We start from the raw sequence: 24,077 nt of genomic DNA on the forward strand, positions 1-24,077 counted from the left end.
TCATGCTAACTGAGGAGGCTGCAGCTCCGGCAGCAGAGGATATTACTGCATCATAAAGCACAAGCTACTGAAGGAGATAAAGAATGTTTTCCCCTTTGGACAAGTAACCAGCAACGCTCTGACATGTCCTCAGGTGAAGGCTGCTTGTCTGAAACTATCAAATGCAAGAACAAGTGGAGGGCAATCAGCAGTGACAAAGACACAGACGTTCTCCCTCGTAAAACACCAGGGTAAAGGGATGTAAACACACATCTGGACACAAATGCCTTGGCTGGTCATTGCATTATACATGGTGCACGGCCTCGGCTCTGCCTCCCTGGCTGTGGCATGGGGAAGCATGTCGCTGCCCGGGTTGGGGTTCCCCACGCTGCGGTGCCAGCGCTCACTGCTCGGCCAGGGTGCGACAGCTCATGCCATCGGTGGGCACCCTGTCAATCTGGGGACTGGGGCAGCTGCTGAGTGTAAGCTCAGCACAGGCTGAGAGAGGGTCAGGCTCCAAATGCTGTGCCTACTGTTTTTCTGCACTTTTGTGAAAGATGATCATGTTTGAACACCTTGCTGAACTGAGGTTATGGAGAGCAATGCTTTAAATACAACCAAAGCATGCCCTGCTTTGAGGCACTCCAGTGCCTGGAGCAAACGCAAATGCAGTGTGCTGGTGAGTGCAAATGGTGCTAGCTATGTTAAGTCCACAGTCCTTCCTCACTCCTTCACACTGTATTCACTGCACTTGAAATGGTTTTCAGTTTTCTTTGCATCCTACTTTTCATGCTTTGATTTCCTCAGTTTGCTTTCATAAAGGGATTGTGTGTTATTAATAATTGCAGAGCCGCAGGAAAATGCACCCCCTTCTTTCATCCATGCTGTGTTTTCACTCCGAGCAGGGGCCAGCACCCTGCCCTGCTGCAGGGGGACCACCACTATATTCTCCAAGTGAATGTGTAAGGGTTATTCACCTGCGCTGAGCTGGCTGCATCGCACACAGTACAATTCTTAGTCCAGAAAGTTCTTCTCTGATCTGCTCTGCACAAGCGGTGTCCTTGCCAGGGACGTGACTCAGCCGGGGCAGCAACCCCTGGCCCACCTGGCTCCTGCCTCCCTGGGCTGCTCCAGGTTCTGTTCAGGCCACCCTGGGGAGCACGGTGCTGTCAGCATCCCCTGGATGCAGCGCCGGCCAGCCTGCAGCTCCCTCACAGCCTCACCACCCAGCAGAGCCAGGGCTTTGGTCATCACCTGCCTCAGACCAAACCTGCTCCAGAGCCTGCACGCTTGTAACAAAGGGTTTAGGAGAGAAAATGCCAGTGTCAGCCTCAGTCAAAGATGATCTATGATTGCTCAGCCTCATTTGGGGTACTCAGAAACAAATCGATGGACTACTGGGTCTCCAGACTAATAAATAATAACAATGATAAAAATAAAATATAACTAATAGTAATGCAGTGCATTCACAGGACACATTCCTCACACTTAATAGAGGCTTTGCTATTGAGCTTGATTAAAACTGACACAAAATAAACTGTTCTTTCACATTTGACTCAAACCCATCGGCTCCTTTCTCTTAAGGACAGAGGCCATCTCTGCTGCTAATTACCCAGCTGCAGTGTGGCGGTGGCAGAGCTGGTGCTGGCTGGCTCGCCTCCATGCAATGGAAACACCACTCCCCTCCGAGATGCCACCTTGAACCCAGCCAGATATAGGTGAGTTCAGAGAACAATCCGAGAACTAGACGCACCAGCCAATGCAGCCTTATAGCTGTAATTCACCCTAATTATTTCCTCTGTTAGAGTATGCATTAATGACCCTGGTATTAACGCAGACTGCTATCATTTGTTCCCATATGTACCAGATTGCTCATTAATACCCTGTAAATCGTAACAAGATGCTTCCTGGCTGTTAAGTATCATTGTGTATTTAAAGGGGTTACCCTGTGCGAGCAAGAAGACCCTGACTGCGTCTGCAGCCCTGATGCTTTTCTGGGAGGACAGGGTCACAGAGCTGGAAACTGTGCAGTTGTACACCATCGAGTCCTGGATATCTCTGCTCAGTGCTGCCTAAAAGCCCTGAACCTCCCATCTCCTGGTGCCTCCTTCCCCTGGAACCAGATAGGTTCAGTTAGGTTTCCTCAGCTAAAATATTGTCAAAGCCAGCGGTTGTCCCAGATAAAACGTATCCAAATCCTACTTCTTCCTCCTGCTACAGACTTTATCCCTGCTGCAAGACACTGAACCTGCTTTGGCTGTTCTCAGTACCGTGGTTTTACACCAAGTATGTGATTTTTGTTGCCTGTGCAGTCCCCAGATGATGCCCATGGCTCTCAGCTGTGTGTCAGGGCAGCAGTGAGGTTTTCCCAGTGCTCTCCCTTCACTCTGGGTTGACGCTGGGCTCTCATCCTCCACAGTGCACATATGGGGGTTTACTGCACTGCTTTGTACCCGAGAGCAGGGGCTCCAAGGAGGCTCCCAGCTTGTGGGCCAGCACTTAGGTGCAGGGCATGGGCACCTCCCCTGGAAGAAGGTTATTGCCCCAAAAAGCTTATGCCTTCCACCAGCAAAGACTGGGCAAGAGGAAGGTTGTCTATGCCCAAGTCACAGCCGTTGAGGTCTATGTTACCTGTCCAAAACTGTAGCAGAAATAAACCTTTGAGTTGGAGCCCAGCCAACCATCCCCAGGGCCACCCTTCCCACCTCTGCGGTGGTCAGCAGCCCTGCAGGAGCACAGCCGCTCACAGCACCGTGCGCTGGCAGCAGCACGGCCCTGCCGTGGTCTGCGGGTGAGCCCGGCACTTCGCTGCTGCTGAAGGGCACGTTCTGCAAACCTGACCCATGCTCCAGCCATTGCTGCCATCAAACCTCCCAGGGAGTTTTGCTTTGGAGCAGGCATTTCAAACACTGTGACAACTTGAAACCAGGAACCGGCTCATTTTAATCTTTCCTCCTTTGATGACTTCAGATCTATATTAGCACAAGATGTTTTTAATCTCTTATCTGTGGCATTTTGTTTTCCCTTTAATCACACAAGGTGGGCTTAACCAGGAGGATATTATACAGTTCCCTCCTGCTGCTCCTTTGTAGCTCAATACTTGCACATACTAATGTTCAATTATTTGTTACACAGTGTCTAATATTTTCTATAGTAAACAGAGTTTTATTATCAGTTAATGTATTGATGAAAGGGCATGAGTTAGTCAATTGAATATGTAATAAATACAGAAATACACTTGAACTATTGATTACTCCACTTGCTTACGTGAAGTATTGATATACAGTGTGCAGATTTGCCCTCAGACTGTTGAGTCATGATACAACAGTCACCATTTTTAATAATAAAGGGTGACTATTTTTGAACACTTCACAAGAAAAAATCCATTTGCTAAATGGGTTTTTGCGTATTGCTGGGACTACTCATGTGGAAACTGTGGGAGAGGAAGAAGGAGAAAGGTGCCAGCTATCTTCGTGCCTGAGGAAATACAGGCTCAACTAGGAAAACACAGATTATCCTCTGTATCAGAGTTACATCAAAGCTGTTAATGAAAGCCTGTCAGACGTGAAAGTGGCAAAATCAATGTCTCCAAAGTTTGGATACATCGATAAGAGGGTTGTCCAAAAAGCCTGGCTCCCCTCCACACATGGATCACGGTGGCTTCCAGCAGCACTGGAGCCCGGGTTGGCCACGAATGGGAATTTCACTTGCAATTTTCTAAGTGATCCTGAAATTCAGGGAGGGAAAACACATTCTTTTTCAGACCCCAAACTGGTGTTTCTAAATGCGCTTTGAAAAAACACCATAATGTCTAATTCCTGAAACTCTGCCTGACAGCAAGCTGTCCAAAGCTGGGACCTGCAGAACTGCCCTGCAGCCAGGCTGGGCTGTGGTGTGCTGCTGTGTGCCTGTGGACCCTCTGCCCAGGCTGGCAATGAAACTGGGGAGCTTCAGGGAGCCACGTTCTCTTCCTTGTGTGCACCAGCACTGTTATCCTGCTCCTGGAAATGATTCCCCTCCCATTGCCCCCCCAAGCTCTAGCTGGGAGCTGCACAGACCGACTGACTTCCCATTCCCTCTGGCCGTCAGAGGCAGCACGTTTCAAGGGCAGCCCTCCCGGCACCCTGCTGCTGGCTTCCTGTGCTGCCTTCTGCTTGCTCCTGCAGGAGAAGTTTTGTTGCAGATGTCAGCTTGTGCAAGCGCTCACGCCCCAGACGGTCATTCCCGTGGCTGGGGATCAGAAAGCAGGCGGTGGAGACCCCACACTGGGCTGCTCCCACCGTGAGGGCAGCCCGTGTCTCGACTCCAGTCGATGTCTGCAAGACACTGGCTGCATGCCTTGCTATTCCTGCTCATTGTTTACAATCGACAGAGGGATCACCACTTCCAATGGGAGGTTTGCTTCCAGGTTTTTCACAGGATGTCCTTCTGGCTGTCAAATACCCAGAAATGCCAGTGGTGATGGCTGGGATGTGCATGCAGCAGAGGTGTTTGTTGGGAATTCAGCATCACTCACGTTACAGCTGGGAGCCGTCTGACACATACATAAGGGTTCCAACTGAGCTCTTTCCACCCTGAGCCACCTTTGGCCAGCACAGAGCGGGGAGAAGCCGTATCTTTTGAACAGCCTTGTGCAAGTCCTTCTACTCCTACCAGCAAAATGTGGTCTTCCTCTTGTCCCTGCTGAAAGGGAGGTGAAACAGTCTGAGGAGCTGCTATAGCAGAGGTGGAGATTTATTGTGATGGCCCATCCTGCAGCAAGAAGCGGTGACAGCTGATTTCCAAGTTGCAATATCTTCCTCTGAAATTTCCTGTACATATAAACATAAGTCAGGTTGAGAAACCTGATCAGATTACCACATTTTGCAGGCTATGGTGCATTAGCTGGGCTGCAGTAACTGCCTGTGTATGTGTTCTTAGTTTGCAGCAAACGTAAATTTATATTTAAATCACTTTCTTGACATTTAAGATGGGTAACAGTACTTTGCAATTACCTTGGGATAAGAGTGCACACATGACAGTTAGCTTAGATGACCTGTAGCAACCCGTTAAGTGCATTTACTTATTTGCAGAAAAGGAAGAGGGAGAGTAATGAACTGAAAAGCTGTGACGAAGAAAACTGATTGTCTCGTCGTGACTTCGATATTAAATTCAGCCACAGCTGTGCTAGGGCACGACACCCCAGTGAACCTCCACCTTCTGAAGGCGCTCTCTCTGCTCATCACATCCCTCCTGATCTACTAATTGCAGTTTGCACAACAGGAAAGTCCCAAGTCACTGAGACAAAAGGTCCCGTGTACGGTGGGAATCAATGAGGAACCCTTTCTCCCCCCATGCAGTATCTCGCCATCAAAGCAGATTTCACAGCAGCGCTGTCTGGAGACCCCTTTGCAGGGCAAGAGCTGCTACTGCCCTGTTTCACCTTCCCCAGGGCAGTAGAGGATGGCGCAGCAGTGGCTCCGGGGCTCAATTCCTAGGGTTACATCCCCATGTAAGGTAGCTTTCAGTGGAAAGAGGACCCCAGCTCTTGAAATTCTATATCAACCCCCCACGTTCGGTGCACAGCTGCCCTTGTGTCTTTATTAACAGCCCCTCTCTATTCTACAATTCTAATGTTTCTTTTGCCTCCCCGTTTTAACCCTGAAACACTCCCCTCTTAGAGACCATGTTCAATTAATGTCTAATCTCCATGACTCTCAGCCAGGAGGCGGATCGGTTACTGCCACCAATAATGACTCCATTTACAGACCTCTTTCAGCAGGAGCAATGTGATCCTAAGCCCATGACTTTCCCAGTCCATTCACAAACTTCTTTAGACATCCCCCCTCATTAAAGAGTCACTCCTGCCTTCTGCCCCACCTTTACTGAGCACTATAGAAGAGATGCTCATACCGTATGGAATTTCTCCTACACAATGGTCGGTGAGCAAACAGCTTTAGAGCACATCCCTTTTCTGCCAGCCTCAAGGCTTTGTTAAGAGGCTGGCAGCAATCTGGAGCATTATGGCAAAATCAAAAACTCAGGGCAACTTCTGGCTTGACTGGAGCTCATCGACTAGCCCTAAATGTGCTGTAAGCAAAAACTAAGGAAAGCGATGCCCGTTCACATATGCTTCCTAAAGAGCTGGGAGGAACCTAAACTATCATTCTATGAAATGAGAAGTTTCCAGATAGAGTCACTGTAGGCAAAGGCATCCCAGCTACAGTGGGAACCTGTGGCTTAAAAAGTGGAATAAATGACAAGCCAAAGAGAGAGGCAGCAGATGGGATTTTGCGGTCCCTGCTGAAGGAGAAGTGGAGTTTGGGTGGAGGTAGGGTCATCACAAGAGATACAGCTGATCAAGCAGAGGGAAGCAGGGCCACACAGAACCCCACCAGCTGCTGGCTCGATTTCCCTCCCAGCTTGAAAAGATCCAGGAATGGTTACAGAGCGGAGGGCATGGAGGAATGGACGGTGCGATCCCCATGATGGCTGCGCGGCACATCTGCCAGCCAAACCCGCTGCCCTGCACCTCCAAAGGAATTACACAGCAAGAGGTAGTGCAGCAGGTTTCTTCTGGATTTTAGATGAGTTCATGACACAGCAGCCAAAACTCACCAGAAAAGTGTTACCCAAACTATTGATTTATTGGAGACAAACAACCTGAGTGCAGATGGGACCGAAGGAGTAGGATCAGTGGTGCTGTGCCAGCCTCAAAAGGCACAATGAGCACAGCCTTTGCTCTTGTGTCTTCACTGCTTCTAGTTTTAATTTAGCTTAAATGTTAATTGTCCAAGTGAATGAATTTACATATTTCTGCGGTTCTGGCCATCTATATTTGGCAGCTTGTCTGCATGACTGAAAACTCTTCTGACCTTTGCTATCAAATAGGTTTTGGATCCTGGGAAATCAGAGAACAAATTATGTTCATCCAAAACATTTTCACCCCAGAGGAGCAATGAAAGACCCTGCTAGCCAGCTTCGTCCCCGAAAGGCAATGCTTTTAGTTGTGAACTGAACAGAATTAATTCCAGGTAAATATTAGCACTGGGTAAATGGTAAAAAGTGCAGCAGGTACATTTTCAGGTTCAAAATATAACTTCGATTTGACTGGATTGTTTAGCAAACATCATTTATTGATTTGCAGTTTTAGAAGCTATTATGAAAAATTCTCTGCCCAAGAACTTAGGACCAGTAAAAGCTTCTAGAAAAAAGCACTAAGAGCAGACCCATTGATCTCCTCAGCAAAACTCATGCCATCTCACCCAATGTAGGGTGAGCAAAACTCTCTCAAAACGATGGTATCACTGGGGTTTTTTTGATGAAAGGCACAGCCTTGGGTTGCTAGAAAAGCGATATTTTCAGAAGTTTCATAAAATTTTCTCTGTGTTTCAGTAAAAGATTCAGGTTTTCATTGAATGAGTCAAGAACTAGGAGCGTGAGGTTTTCACAAACATCAAACTTCCATTCATGTTTTCTGGATTTCTCACCAATGTTTTCCTTTACTCAAAAATGTTCTTTGGGAAAAACCAAAGCAAAACTGCCCTTCCCAAGGGACTTGGCGAGCAGTGGCAATCAAGTGCACGGGGACCCTGAGGCCACCACCTCCTAGCTCCCCTCAGCACCCCAGCTTCTCCGGGAGCTGGAGTAGGGAGGGATGCTGGTGGGGGGGCTTGCGCAGCTTTATCCACAGTAGACCTCATCCTGGTTCGCTCCCAGGACAGCAGCACAGCAGCTCTGAGGAGCCACCCCAGTGCCGATGCATGGCATGCACCACAGTGCAGCTCAGCGCACGCCACACGTACAGCGTCTGTCACACTCCCCTCTGCTGCTGCCTACCTTGCTGAGTTAGTTATGAAATTATCTTCACATTTGGGGGCAAAAATAAATATTTAATTGTGGTAATAGCCCTAATTTGCATTCAAATGTTTTTCAGAGTAAGAATTCCTCACTAAATGACACCAAAGGCTTTTGAGAATGATGAACTTATTTGAGAATATTGCTTTCTATGCCACTGAACATCATCACCAGAAAAATGGCTAAATTTAGCAAATAAAAAAAAACAAACAAAAAAGAAAAAAAATCTATTTTCTCAGCTGTAATAAATATAGCGGGTAGTAAAAAGGAGCATACTTCAGCTGTAAGTGGGGTATTGTTATTTGATATGTGGGAGAAAAACCAGAAAGCTAATAAGACATTTTTATACATAAAAATCACGTAATCCTGGTGCATTATACATGTTGTACTTATTCACGGTCTATCCATGGGCAGATATTTATTATTATACACAGCTATCTGTTTTGCGAGGAGATGCAGATCCAAGCTTTCATACAGAGAATCTCTGGGTATCTCCCTTACCTAGAGAGCATTCTGCTGTTATTTATCTCATTCATAAATAGGACTCGTTCCCCTGGTTGGGATATTCCAGGTCACTGTTCCTGCATCAGCTCCACCAGACCTCATGCTCCTCAGCTCTGCCCTGGGCACGGCAAAGGTGGCCCAAGGTCTGCCTGCGGCTCCCAGCTGGAGCATGTCCCCTCTCCCATGACGGAAATTCTGACTTTGTGCCCTTACTCTTTGTTCCCTAGCTGGGGGAAATGTTTGCTAATGAACAGTAAAGCAGGCTTACACCACACACTCAGGTGTTGTTTGCCTACACTTGCTCCCGCTGCCTGGAGCAGTTCTGAGTGTTGGGAAGGTGATGCTGACCCATGCCCACATGTCTCTCCCAGCAGGGATGCAGAAGCCCGCGCTGGCTTGCCTGCTGCTGGTGATATCTCTGTGTGTATGGAAAGATGCTTCTCTAAATACCCTGGAATTTTGTCTCCTGTTTTTCTTTCATAGGCAGTGAGTTATCTATCCAAGTGCTATTCAAAGCAACAAAAAGAGCACATCCTTTTAGTTTTGCCAGCTTTCTGAGTTGGTTTTGTTTTGTTGGTGGGGTTTTTTTTTTCCAATTTCCTTTCAGTCCTGAACACTGGTTGCTGTATGTCTGCCCAGTCTGCTCTTATGGGGAGATAATCCCATGACTTGATTTTCAAGTACATTTAGTGTCTAGACAGGGCATTGGGTCCTTTGTCCTTTCCTCCCAGTTCCCTTATTGATTTAAATAGCCCTTCAGGCATGAGGCACTTTCTAAATTCAAAAATTGCCATCCCATGCCACGTCCACCCCACATCACCTCCACGCCATTATTCTACCAGACTTTCTGCTCACTCTTCTCATAAATAACCAGAGGGGAAAAAAAATCATATCTGTGGTGAGAGATGGCAATTATAATGAAGGGTGAAAAAAAAAACCCAAGAGCAGCCACCCCAGGCTGGGAGCACCTCAGCCCCCAGGAATGCTTTCAGCAGCAGCCCCCTGACAGGCTGCAGCATCTCCAAGAGATTCAAAACTTGGGCCGTGTGTCAGGTCTCCCCAGGCAGGCACCCAGCCTGGCACGTGCTCGTGCAGCCCGGGCATGGAGATCAGCACCCCTGCAAGATCCGGCACGAGCTCCTGCTCTCTGCATCCATATATCAGGACAACCCAATTAAGTCATTTACAGTGAGGACCTGGAGATGGCAGCAACATATAATCACAAACATAAGCAGTTTTTACATGGTAATTATATATTCTATTTTTTTATCAGTGCGACACAGACAGAAGATTATTTTATGCTTGATATCATTCTAATTTTTGATCCATTCCCCCCCCCCCCCCCCCCCAACTTAAAAAGGATTAAGATTGGGCTTCTGGTAATAATTTTGGATATGCCAACTTTATAAGTACTATGCAGCATTGTATTAAACTGATTATTAGGTACTTTTGCTTATTGTTAACACCGTTTCTCTTCTTCAGGCTAACATCTGAAATGTATGAAACCAGATGGTTTGAATGGTCAAGCTGATAGGCCAGAATATTTTTTAAGTCTGTTTTAAAATAAAACACACTATTGCTTTAAACTCCATCTGATAAAACAGACTCAAGTAGATCGGCAAGGAGAGAGGAAACACTGTGCCTGGCTTTGATCATTTTCAAAAGGAATTGGCACGTGTGATTTTCTAGAAGATGAAGGCACCAGGTGAAACTATTTCATATCCCAAGACCTTTTCTCTGCTGAAACTAACATCTGCTTCTCGTTTTCGCCGGGTTTGAAGAGCAGTCTGCCTGACCCCGTTTACATCAATAATTGGTTTGTATCAGCAGCTTGGCTGAAGGCTGCCGCCGAGGCTGCTTGGGTCAGGCTGTGGCCGGCTGCGAAGGCACGGAGCGGGGAGGGTGGGGAGGATGGAGAGGAGCTGCACCTCCATCTGATGAGGGATGGGCAGGCAGGGGGTCTGTGCCAGCTGTCCTGATGATGCCTGCGGGGAGCCAGTCCCTGGTGGGTTTGCAGAGGGAGATCCTGGTGGGATGCATCCCACAGGAATGGGGCATGGTGGGGGGACTGCTACCCTCGGGAAGGTGGCTCTTCCCAGAAGGAAGCTCATCTGCTGCCCTTGGGTTGTGCCAGCCCTGGGCTGGGAATTTCGACAGTTGCCAGTCCCTCCTTCTCCTCTTCTCCCAGTGTGAGGGCAGGATAAGGGGGAGTGGCCCTGGGATGCAGAGGGACCCTGGTGCTGGAGGCAGGGCAGCTTGGGCAGGCGGGAGCTTATGAATGGTGTTTCACTCCCCTGTTCCTCAAAAGCCTTCTCTCTCCTGATTTTTTTCTTCCTTCACAACATCCGTCCCTGCACACATACAGTGATTTTTTGGCTTTCCACCACAGAGCAGTGTCCACAGAAATGGGCAGGAGGGGTGGAAACAGGAAACAGCTTCTCAGCAGGGCAGCAGCAGAGCCCCCCATGCCATCTCCCCTGTGGGGGCAGCCCGTGGTCCCACAAGACATGTAGCTCTGGGGCAACACAACCCCACCTCTCTGGCAGCACAATGGTGGGGTGGGGATGGGATGCTGCTTGGGGACGTGGGGACCACCCTCACCCCACAGAGCCAAGGGTGGCTGGTCCCACGCTCAGTGTCCACAGCCCACACGTCTGGCACAGGAGCAGGCACATGCAGCCTTGCTCCCACACCTCGTTAGCCCCACTTGTTAGTGAGAGCAAACCTACCACAGGGATGCGTAGGACAGACCCAAACCCTAATTAGTGCAGAAGGCTCTTGGGCTAAAACAAGCAGCCAAAGTCCTCCCTGCCCCAGCTGGCAGCATGGCCACGCCACACCACCTGCCCACGGCAGCACCACTGAGGCATCTGCATAGAATCAAGCTATCGTCAAAGACAACATTAATTGTAACTAGTTCTCTAATATCTGAAAATAACTAATTTAATTCTCTCCATTTGGCACCAGTAGGGAACAAGTCCAGAGTAAATGAGCTCATGGTTAGGAATCAAAGATTAACAGACTATCTAGGAGTAATTTCTTCTCCACATGAATTAGCAAATCGTAGGTAATGACTGTGGACAGAGCTAGACAGGTTCATTTTACTAGGTCAGTTAAGAATAGCCTAGGATAATTAAATTGTCTCTAGAGCCAGTAACAATGCTGGAGTTAGAAAAGGCTATTTTTCTCTTGCTGTTCCTTTTCTGGGTAAATCATATTTGTCCTTAGTGTTGCCCTCTGGGGCAGATCTGCACTCGTAGGTGCATTTATTTATTTGTTGTTTGTTTGGCAATGGACTATATTTTGGGGTGGCTGGACCCAGGGCTGCAGCCAGGCCGGTGCCCAAGCAGGGGTCCAGCTCTCCTACCCCTGCTGTGGGTGCTGCTCTTGGGGATATCCTCACCAGGTCCCCACCACGGGGCAGCAACCCAGGCCTTGCTTTACGTGGAGGGCTGGGCAGGGAGGTGACAGCTGTCCCACCCAGCATGACATGCATGAAGTTGGTGACACGCTTGCCTGTCTCAGCAGCCTTGTGCATGAGCTGCAGCATCCTTCACCTGCTCCCCTTACCCACCCTGCGAGCCCCCCGCATGCACGGAAGGGAAGGATTTGGCCCGGTGGTACTTTGCTTTTATCTTTCCTTGCATATAGGGAGTGGGAAAAATTGTTTTAAAAAAGCCTGCATGAGAGGCTTGTGTCACTGGTCACTCACACGCCGGTGTTTACCTGAAAGAAATAATCTCAGCGTCCCTTGGGAACTGGTGCTTGGGGTGGACTAGTGAGAGCTTGGGAGGCTCCTTTCTTGGAGCCTTTTATTTTCTCTGGGCATTACCTGGGCGCAGAACGCAACTTTACTTCTCCTAGTGCTTGATGCCGACTGGAAAAAGGATGCAGCATCATTAAAAATAGAAGCATGAAAGATTATTTACATTTCAAGAATAGCTAAGGTCTTTAAAGAAACTTCCATCATCCTTTAAAGGCTCTTAGTCAAACGCTGTTCATTATTAATGCCTGTTGGCTTTATTTAGCCTATGACTACAATTATATATTTATGAGGTAATCAGCAATTGGAAATTTCCCTGTAATGGTAACTGGAGCTTGGCATCCAAATAAAATGAACACCATTAAGGAAGTATTGCGGTCATTGGGGTGGATCAAGTGTGCTAATAGCCCAACTAACAGCAATTAAGTCAATTAACCATTCAGACATATGCTGCTCAATTTCCCTGCTTAAACAGCCCGGTGCATCTGCGAAATTTGTGGAACTTATTTATGGTGTAAGCGGCTGCTAGTCATTATTAACCAGGGGAAACAGTGAAAATAAGGGAGGCTTGTAAAAAATTAACTACTGCAGCAAAAAGATCCGCTAATTGCCAGTTCCCCTCCGCGTCGGGGAAGGTTTCATTTTCCAGAGTATTTATTTATTGTCATTTGAATGTTGCTATGAGTATTTCATGGCTTTGCACGTACAGGTGGATGGGCCGTGTCACGGCGCTGGATGTTGGCAGCTCCGTGGGTGCACAGAGCTATACCGGGTGGGCTCGCACAGGAGTGGTGCTGGGCACTTTGTCCATCTGTCCCGTGGGGCTGTGTTGGGGTGGGAGGCTGCCCCATGGGGACCATGCTGGGGTGTCAGCAAAGAGCCGGGGGTCAGGAAGGAAGGTGTAACAGGGATCAGGCGGGGAGACCCTGAGCAGCCCCTCAGAGCCAAGAGCTCACGGCTCCCCAGACACCAGGAACATCCTGGGACTGAGCTCCTGGAGCCCAGCAAAAGGTCCATCATCCTCCTCCTCCTGACTCAGCAAGGCTGACCCAGTGACTGTGGGTCCTGGAAAGCCCTGGGCTGGGACACCATCCCTGAAGCCACCAGCATATCCAAAACCCACCCTTTGCCTCCTGAGCGCTGTGGACTTGTTGACATGAAGCACCTTTCTTCCTCCTTTCCCTATTTCAGTTTCTTGCCATCTGTTCAAATGAGGATGCTCCAAAGTTTTGTTAAGTGCCCGTTTTAATGAACCCTATTAAAGTTAACCTAGCCATATAATATACAGGAGAAATCTGCCATAAATATAGGTAAATAGAGATTGTAAAGATAAATAACAATACGGGTGTGTGAGAAGTGATAATGTACTCTATTTACTGCAGGCCCATAAAGGGCCAGTAAAAGATACTGCAGCTTTAATGACTTACTTTCTCCATGGCAGCCGGCACTCACAGTTAGCAAGCTAAGGATGCAGTGACACAAAAAGCTTACAGATAATTAAATATTGATTTTTGTTTTCTAATCCTACATAAAAATTGTCCTGGGTCTCCCAATGGTAGTTTCATCTCACTAGGACACAGGGAGGGCTATTAACCCTATTTGGTTTCAAGCTGTTGTAGAACAAATAAACAGGGAGTCTTGGAAAACGGAGGCAGTGGCTCTCCGGGCACGAGCCAGCTGCCAGCCCTCCGCCTGCCCCAGCCGCGGGTCCTGCCAAAAGCCTCATGCCTGGGAAGATGGCCAACGGCAGCCTTGTCATTACAGCCGCAGCTTTTTTGGTAAGGGCTGCAGAATTTTCGCCTTGCATGTGCGGTTCACGTGACACAGGCAGCCTTGCAGCAGCTGTGCAGGTGTGAGAGCCCTGTGGTTTTGGCATTCACACTCAAAGCAGCAGGGCAGAGCAGGGGCCTGCCGTGTCCTCCCCTGCTCCTGGAGCATTCCCATGCAGAAGGGGCAGGCAGTGCATGGTCCCCTAAGCATGGCTACATCAGTGCTACCTGCTTTTTTCAGTGTATTGCATCTCTTCCTCCACAGAGGTAACCAGAGAGCGGTGTCCTGTGCTGCTCATTGCAAGCAGGGTGCAAAGTGCCACCTTGCCAAGCAGGGCCTGCTCGGAGGGACTGCAGGCTACAAAGCAACACCCCCACGAGGTGACTGGCTGGGGCAGGGAGTGATGGGGATGCTCCAGAGCATGTTATGTGAGGGACAGGCCATCCCAAGCACCTCACTGAGAAAGGCAAGTCCTTCAGAGCTGCAGGAGCAGAGGAGTTTCTATTGTTCAGGAATTTTTCAACTTCTTTTGTGATCTTCTGTTGGTTACAAAACAGGAGATTACAGAGTTAACGCAACTCACTGGTCTACATGAGGTGCCCTCAGAGGGAGGTCTGTGGTGTGGGATGGAATTCCTAGTGAAAGTAGAGGTGAGGTGGAAACCCCCCAGAAATGTCCAGCCAGACCAGTCTCCAAGGATTTGGTCTAAGCACTTGGACTGTCCAGTCAAACTATTTGCTCTTCTGAGATGCTATTGTTCTCACCTTGCCCCTAAAGCCACCCTGTTCCCCACAAGTTTAGATCATCCCAACAGATTTCTCCTGGAAAATGTTATCTTGAGTCTTATACAGAACACATGCAAAACCTCAATGCTTTTTCACAAAGTTGAATTTTGTTGCTCAGGTCTATGGGAGAGCGTGGCAGGTGGCTGTTCCTAGTGAGGAGGAGATGACTGGAGGAACGAAGGAGCAGAGGAGGAGGGTTGGGCGGACAGACCCTGGAGCAGGGGCTGAGGGTGCAGCTATCAGGGCCAGAGCAGGAAGGAGCAAAGATCTCAAATGGCCTGGTTGCTATAGTTGGGCAAGACAAGGGTTTGGCTCTACGGCAGGGGCATGGCATCGGGATTGACGGGGGGATTTACACCCACTGCAACAACGCAGCCTGACGGTAACTGGTGTGACGGGGAGGGAGGGGGTGACCCAGCATGCCTGCCAGAGCATGTGGGCACGTTGCTTTACAACAAGAAGAAAGGTATTAAAATAATAACCTTCGAGTCTGCCATGCATGATGTTTTCTATCACTATTGGGAAAGCAATTGCCTCCAGCAAAGATCTATTTCCTCAGTTGCTCATTTACAAACGCGCAGTAAGTACTGTGTACACAGTATGAAATGGAATAAACCCCAACATTATACAATAGAGTCACTCATTCACAAAATGAAGCAAGGGGCCTCCTTCCCCAGTTATCTTTTCAAAAGTGCCATGCAGCATAACTCACACTGTTTACAGACTTCAGGATGTGAGTAAATCACATTGCTTTGCATAATTCCTGTCCTTCAGTAAATTGTGCCTTTTCTGAAAGAAGAGAACATCTACTCCCCTCACTTCTCCAATGCCGTATATAAATGAGGCTGTCGCTCGAACATGCCGGATGAGCCTGGTCATTGGGAAAGCAGCAAAACATCTTCCTGAAAAACTGCATGCACCATTTCCTGAGAAATCTTAAATATTTTACTTGCAAAAGCTTATAGACCCAATGTTCCCCATGCCAAGTGTAAGCAGGACACTGTGTACACTAAACCGCTGCTCAGCCATGCAGAGAAGTTCAAGCAAAATAATGAATTAAAGTGCACCCTAACTTTATGCTGATCACAAACAAATGCTGTTCCGAGGAAGGTGAGCTGGGGTCTGCAATTAACTCATTTCTGCATCCACCGGAGGCTTGCAGCTCAGCACCTTCTTCCCTTGGGCCAGCCCTGCCAGCACCATCCCACCTCCTCCTGTGCCTCAGGCCTCCGGCTCACCACAGCTAGAGCCTCTGAGAAGCCTGCTTGTCCAGACATCCCTGAGGAAGGAGGGATAGATAAAGCAGCAGCCCCTGTGAGATGCATCTGAACCTGAGCAAATAACCACAAGATCTTTTGTGGTTGTCTGACGCCTTCTCTGCTCTTCCTCTGGGGGTTCATGACCTCATTTGCATGCTTCCCAGGCTAACCGCTAATCTCAGCTCACTCCTCTCCCTGTCTCCTCAAAGCGACCTCTCAGCCCTGGCAGCTGAGCAGGGAGCACTGCCAGCAGCACAGATAGAACGAGAGAATGGAGCATCAAGCATTGAGCATCATGTCTGCCCCTGCCCTCAGGCACTGCCCTGCCCCGCACCCTTCCCCGCCCCCCTCCCCCCCATCCCACCCTTACTGTAACTGGGAACAGCATCTGCCCCAAATCATGCAGCCCTGGTGTCCCTGCGACAGAAAGGGCTGCCTGGGCATAGATCTCTTTTGCCTTCATATGGAGCAGGAACATTTTGGGGGTATGAATGTTTTGGGGGGTTATGAAAGTGTTTTTTCTCACAAGCTGTGTAGGCATGCCAAGGCAGAAAGGACCCCCTCACCCCCCACCATCACAGGGCAGCCAGTCTCTGGGAGAAGCAAAGCAAGCAAGCAGTTCCCTCTGTGCTATCATCCCTGCAGTGCAATCTGAGGCCTCTCTGGCATCTTGGTTGAATTTCTACTTGGGAAAACATGACCAAGGGCAGCTGTGTTGGGTGGGCACCCCTATGGGTGCACTTTGCCTTCAGACAGGGCAGGGGGTGAATCCACTTTGGCTCCCTGGGCTCCACGTTCCCAGTGATTGAGTGCCTGGAGCCTGCCTGCAAGACCTGCGAGATAATGGTTGGACTTGATGACCCAAAAGGTCTTTTCCAATCTAACCGATTCTATGCTTCTATGAAAACCCTCTTTAACCTATTGCAGCCGGCTCAGACCTCAGTGACGTGAAAAGCCTGAAGAGCAGGCACTAGTAAAAGCAAGTGTGCCTATGGCTATGATGGAAAGTAACACGGGGAATGTGTCACCTGCTGGGTTTGATCCAGGACATCCCATGGATATGTGGGCTGTGGAGGGGTCATGAGGAGCAGGAGGTGTAGGAGCCGAGGCAGCAGCACGAGACTGTTTGGCGACAAGTCTCTTGCACCCAGAGCAGCAACAGAGAGCTCAGAAACCCTCCTTGCACTGCTAAGTATGCAGGGATGACCAGCGCAGCTTCCATAGCCCCTGACCTGGAGACATGCTGCCTCCCAGCCCGGCGACATGGCCAGAGCATCTTTCCCATTGTCCATGATACTGAGATTCCTGCGGCACAGTGGCTGCTGCCCTCCCTTCCTTCTTCCCCTTTGCCCTGTCCAGCAGTCCCCTCGCCGGAGCTGTGGACTTGCTGCAGCTCAGGTTTCCATCAGACGAGGATTCTGAGGACTCCCCAAGCCCACTGCTACCCACAGCTCCGGCACATCAACCAACACTGGGGTCTCCTGGGGAGGCAGGTCCCTCCAGCCTGCAGGTAAGTGGGGCAGGGGAGCCGTGCTGCCACCCGTGTCCCCTGGAATGGCACCAGCACAAACCCCAGTGATGCCCCAGGGCATCTGCACCCTCCATCTTTGTGCAGCAAAACCACCCCGTCCTAATGCCAGCCCAACTGCCAGCACAGCCCTTGCCCCAGGAATGGTTTTGTACTGGTTTGTGGGTAACCTGGCAGCCTAAATGCTGGGGCGACCTTTCAGACACAACCACCCGGCAGACACTGATTGAGACTCAAAAGAAATTCTTTGAGGGCAGCAAGATGTCAGGCCAAAGCAGGAACAGCAGCAGGTTTGAGACTACAGACGCGTTAGTCAGAGCTGATGAATGCTGGCTTGTCAAGTCTTCCCATTTCAGTCCCTGGATTGCCTTTAAAGTTTGCCAAGTCACTTTTCAGCATTTGTGTGGGCAGAAGGAGACGTGCAATTAAGCTGCAATTGCTGCACCAAAGCCGAATACTTTCAAGTTTGTTATTCCCTCAAAAATGACAAAACGCTGGTATCGAGTCAAGGAACAGGACGAGAGCTCCTGTTGCAAAACTGTAGTCAGCACGGTGCTACGTTTGTCCAAAGCTGGATTATGCTTTTTCTGAAGGATGAAGACATGTACATCAAAAACTACATTAGCATTTGAGAAGCAGGCTGGAGAATCAAGAGCCGTAATCAAAATCTACGTCTGAGTGCGGGTGACTCGCAGGCAGTCAGCATGTCTGTCTGCAGCAGTCATTGCAGCCCGCAGAGACACGGAGCTTGTGCAACACCTCGAAGGCAGCTGAAGGTGTGTGGCACTGGTGCAGGGCAGCGAGGGGTCTGATGTGGCAGTTGCGTTGCCCTAAGCCCAGGTTTCAGAAGTGGCCGCGCTCACAGAGCCCTGCCTGAGCCTCGCCGCGGTGCCTGGTTCTCCCCACCCCTGGCTGCTGGAAAAGCAGCTCTGCAGGCACCGCTGCTGGTATGGGGCCCCTCCCGGCTCTCCATCCCGAGGCATCTTGGGGGTCCCGCAGCTCTGCCCCCACACTGAGTCGTGATGGTAAAAACCACTTAGCAAGGCACAGCGGAAGGCCAGCCTGTGCCTCTGCCCCGGCTACAGCTTCTGCACGTTAACCGTGGTGCACACCACGCAGGGGGAAGGCAGGCGTACCCCAGCTGTCCCGTCCCTCCTGCCCTCCATTCACGGTCTGTGGTGCTGCCATCCACCTCCCGCAGTCCCCTTGCCACGTTGCACCTGACCACATCCTTTCTCTTTGCTACCTTTCCCATTTCCCTGTGATTGCCTATTAATTGCTGTTGCTATCAAGAAAAAGACAAAGATGTGCTGGGATGTAGCGCGGGGCTGAGCCGGAATGACAGGTAGAAAGGAGCCTGCAGATGTGTCTCCCGTGCAGTACAGGACAGCAGAGAGCTGCAGGCTGAGCGCAGGCTGTGTCTCAGCACGGCTGTGATCAGAGTTTTCCTGCGAGTCTTTGTCAGCCTTTTAAGCAGCTAAATAACTATTACTTCCCAAACTTAAAAGGGATAGTTTTGTGGGTACCTTTTTTTCCACAAAGTTCCCTTTCAGTGGCTGCAGACGTGTCGGCGCAGTACCATGTGGTGAAAACCATCTTTCTTGGCCATAAACTATCCCAACTGCAGAATGAATCGATTTGGAGCCTGTTGGCTGCTAAACTGAATTAATTTCATCCTGAAGGACCTCACTGAAACGCAGCAAGTACCCCACGAAGAGACTCAGGGCTGGGAAGTGGCTCTGTGAAGAGACCACTCTGAAAACTCATCAGGCATATAGCGATAATTTCTGTGAGACACCAAGCAACAGGGGACAAGAGTCACCCATTTGGTGCAAAGCTTTTCAGTAACGTTGCTTTTTAATCAACAGATTAAATTCATCAAACATGAAATACTCTTTTCCTTCTAATGCCTGGGATGATTTCACAGCAGTTCATCATGCCACCCAGTTTTAAAGCAGAGACCAACTTTTTCAGAAGCGAAGGTTTACCCAAAATACGTGATTTAATTGAACAGTCATTTTCTGCCTACTTTTTGCTGACTGCAGAAAGCTGCATTTGAATACGAGCTGCTCTCGTGTCAGCTCAGCTTCTCTTCCTGCTGCAGAGAAGCAAGAACCACTACAAAATAATGAATTAACTCACATAAATAGCCCGATGGTGGGATGGGAAGAAAAGAAAATCTTGGGTTTTGGTAGTGTATTCTAAGTGTGTGCTTTGCTGCTGCTCTGATCGCTGCACACGTGGGGGAAGGAGCTGCAGAACTGTGTCAGGAGTTCTGGAGACCAGGGAAGAAATTCAGATTAACCCCCGTGAGTGCTGGGATTGACTGGAAACCTGGAGCTGGACACAGGTGTGGCCTTAGGACCCATGCCAAGGCAGGACCTATACTTGTACAAAGCAAAATAAAGCGCAGGAACGAGGCAATTGACTCAGCGGGATGAGAGCATCTGCCCCGGGACCACCACTAACCGGTGCCAGCCCTGCACGCCAGTGCCATGGGGCTCAGCGGCACGGTGGGGGCTGGCCGAGCAGCGCTCACACTCCCCAGTCACAGCATGAAGGTTTGGTGAGGTCTGGGCTGGAGCAGCCGGCACAGCCCACCCGGCCTGGCAGCCCCCCACGCTGCCCTCCTGCAGCGCTCCCACCAAGCCGGCACTGGCTGGGGGGTTTCCAACAGGCTACAGGGCACGATTATGATTTTAAATATTAATCGCGTACTAAATGCAAATCACAGAAGTGCTGTATAAATAAATGGAGCCCAATTGATTCTGTTCTGTGCCGTGGTTAACTAGGCCAGAACAATTACAACCACACTGGGTGTTTATGCCTGGTTTAAGGCTGTTCTAATCCAGAACAGAGAAGTTTAAATCCACAATTTACATTGGCTTTATTAAGTAATGTGAAACAAAGCCTGCAAAACTCACTGTCCTTGTGAACATTTAATGAAAACTGAAATATCCTTGGAGGCTGACTGAATTTGTGCCGTATCCTGGAGCCCAAATTCCTGGTCCGTCTTCCTGTAAAAGCTGTTTTTTCCCAGAGCAGTGCTTTCTTCCATACGCCTGCGCCTGCCGGGGCTGTCGGAGACGTGACTGGCACGGTGAGAGGCTGCTCGGGGCCGAAGGCACGCCACGCTGCCTGCAAATGTGTGTTCGGAATTTGGACAACTGCATGCACATCTAGCGTCCACCCTCCCCATTGAGGTCATTTCACTACTGCTAGTCAAAAATTGCAAATCCAGAAGCCATTTCTTTGGAAACTGCTATTTTATGGGAACAAACTTCCCATGGCAACATGTGATTTTGACAAAGTTTAATTTCAAAGGAAATTGAAACAAAGTATCTCAATAATGCAACAATGTTCTTTTTAACATTTTCCAAATGTCACATTTTGGTATTTCGCTTTCAAATGTCTTTTCTTTAGGAATTTATACTATTTAAGAAAATTAAGGCAAGATTAGATTCCATCCCAAATTGGACGACTGAGCACAGTTTCTGGGGGAAACTCTGCTCTTGCGTGTGCAGTGGGTTGGGTGGTGGGACATGATGGATCCAGCCCTGCCCCGGGAGGATCCATCCCCCTGTCCCAGCTCCCTGGCCAGGCTCTGCTCTCACCAAAGCTGCTCTCGGGTTTGTAGAGATGCACAGACTGGGGAGTGCAGGGCAGATTGCTCGGTCTGACATCCCTTTTGACCTTGGAATGCACAGACAGACAGAAAACCAAACAAATGAAGCTTTCCAATTGATGCAAATCAGACTAGAAATTAGCTTCTAAATCAGATTTAAAATTGCAAGGCTTGCCACCGGTTCAGCAGAGACACATTTCACAAATATAAAATTTACAGAGAATGGAAATGCTGTCTTTTACTTACAAGTAGAACTGTGAGAGAAGGAAGGAGAAAGGGAAAGCCTGTTAGTAGGGCACAGGCTGGCTGGGGGAACTGAATCCTAAAAATAACCAGAACACAAGGCTTGCAGGGTGATTCAGCTGGGTTTGGTCCTTGCTTCCCCTGTCCTGAGCAGAGGGCTTCGTGGCACTGAGTGCTTGCTGCTGGTTTGCCCAGGGGGGACACTGGAATGCGAGGTGCAAAACCAAAGAATTGAGGGAGGGAAGAGCTTCACTTTTCAGTCTCTGCTGAATGTGGGAAGGGCTTTTTTAAGGTTGTTGGAGTATTTTACCCACAGAGCTGTGTTAAGTGTCAAAAGTGGCACAGATTATTCCTCATCACAGGCAGCAGAAAGGAGTGTGGACACTCATTCCTGGGGGTGGGGGCCACAGCAACGCTTTGCAGCCTATTTTCAATTACAGTTTCCAGCAGAGTTGGAGAAGAAGACAGGAGGGGGAAAAAAATGCTAAAAACAATCACAGGCAGCAATACATTTTCCTACAATGGTCTGAAGAACAAAATGCTTCCTAAGCAAGTTCAGCTAAAAGTATGTGTGCAAAAACCATATGGGCAGTGGGAGTGTGTGGGCGTGCTTGTCAGAGGTGCCGAATGCCCACTCCTCCCTGGGCACGACACTCAGTGCCTCCCAGGATCAGACTGGGAGAAGGTGGAACAGGGAGGCTGGGAGGGGTGGCTGTGTGTGTGCATGCGTGTGTGTGCGTGTGCATGCATGTGCATGTCTGCATCTGCATCTACATGTGCGTGCTCTGCCATAGGCAGCAGGAGAGCGGGTGTGCGCAGGAGTGTGTAGGTGTGTTGAGGGGAGAGTGTTTCTTTATTCAGAAGCCCACTAATTCGTCAAGAAAATGCTTCTTACATGTGCTGTTCATTGGCTGTCACAGACAAGTACATATTTATTTCTGTAGTGGATCATGAAACCATGGTGCGGGAGGGGATGCTCCTGCGAGAGTAAGCATGTTTATTCTCTGGTTTTATTCTGAGCCCAGCTCCACTCTTCAGATGCATTTCTGCAGGACAGTGAAATAATAGCACTACTAATTATACTATTGTAGGAATATTTCACTACGATATTAATGTCCCAATGTACACTATATATCTGCACAATGGCACCAGGTGTCATAAAAGTCAAAGCAATCACAGGGCATTGAGGAGGAGGTGTGGGAACCCAGCAGGCAGGGCACTGACAGCACTGCCACCATGCTCTGAGCTGCCCATGGCATGGTGGGACCCAGTGGGACTCCCCACAGGGGACAGGGATGCAGGCAGGGGCAGGTGGGAAGCCAGCGGGGGCTGGCAGGAGTGAGTGAGCCCAATGCAGGTGCTCTCCCTGGCTCTGGATGCACAGCAAGATGACTCCTGGTTCTCGCAGGCAGCAGAGCGCTCTGCCCCGCGCTGTCCGGGCAGGGAGAGCAGCCAGGCTCTGGCCATGGGCTCTGCTGGTGCCTCTCCCAGCCCCGGCCCCAAACCCCCAGAGAGCTGCACTCGGGAGCTCCCGGGTGGCAGAGAGTTTGTCTCAGTGGGAGCATCCCCGGGCACAGGGAGAGCTCCCATCCAGGGGACAGCTACAACCAAACCAAGCATTTGCTGGAGCTCGCTCCCCCTGTGAGCACCTCAGCCTGCCCGGGAAACCTGCACACAAACACTCCATGCAAAGGCTTTTACTGCATCTATAGAACAGCTTCAAAGATGTTTTCCCGCAGGAGTTGCCAAGGTCTATTCAGTCCCAGCCTGCTAAGATCCTGCTTTCTCAGAAAAGGGGAATAAACCAGACCCTCAAGGTCGCAGCAGTGGCTTGCCCCTGCCCGATGCTGGAGCTGGCTCTGGAACCAGTGCACGCGGAAGCGGGGCATCCCCCGGCGCTCCATGTGCCTTCTGCTGATAAGAGCGGGGCCAGGCGACCCGCACGGTGCGTGACGGGAATAGCGAGAGCCTTGCTATTCTTGGGGGCTGTGAAAGGAACCACTGCACGCTGAAGATGAAGTCAGTCTCAGAATAGCAGACAGATAAGGGAAAGCAACAGTAAGCCATGGGGTATTTTTTATACACATTTAAAGCGGAGGTTGAGCCCAGTTTCGATGGTTAGGATAGCAGACCCTTACTCCTTCTGATATTTTAAAAGGCTACAGGAAGGCTTAAAATGTAATTCCAAATTCAGAGTCATGTTTCCTCTTCAGCTCCTTCAAAGACCTAAAGGAACAGTTAAAAATTCAGAGGAAAATTCCTCCTCCTCTCCAGTATCTTCGGCATTGCTTTTGCTTGGTAGTCTGTACTAAACGCCAGGAAGGTGAGAATAAAACACAACAGATACGTTCTGCTGGTTTAAACCCCACACTTCCATGCAGGAAGAAGGAGACCTGTGGCTTTAGCTGAGGGTGGAATAGAGGGATTTGTTTAATTTCTTCCCTGCTTTACTGCACATAACCTTGCACCCACAACAGACGGTTTCAGTGGAGTTTCTCCATCCCCTGAGCAGAGGGCTCTGGGCAGGGGGAGCTGCTGCTGTGGGTGTGTGAGGAGGATGCTGAGAGCATGGCAGAACCAGCCTCACCAGACTCTGTGTGAGCAAAGGCATCGCTGCCACCAGCAAGGACCTGTGGATGCCCTCATCTCACACCTCCTCTTGGCTAAAGGTGAGCTGAGCTTCAGCCTCAGCAGGCACACGCTATGCGGGAAGCATTCATGTTCCTGAACATTTTGTTCTGCAGAATTTGAGCTACTGTTTTAAACTTTGCTACTGACATCTAAG

This window comes from Falco biarmicus, chromosome 1 (assembly GCF_023638135.1).
Source record: "Falco biarmicus isolate bFalBia1 chromosome 1, bFalBia1.pri, whole genome shotgun sequence".
In the NCBI taxonomy this organism is placed as follows: Eukaryota; Metazoa; Chordata; class Aves; order Falconiformes; family Falconidae; genus Falco; species Falco biarmicus.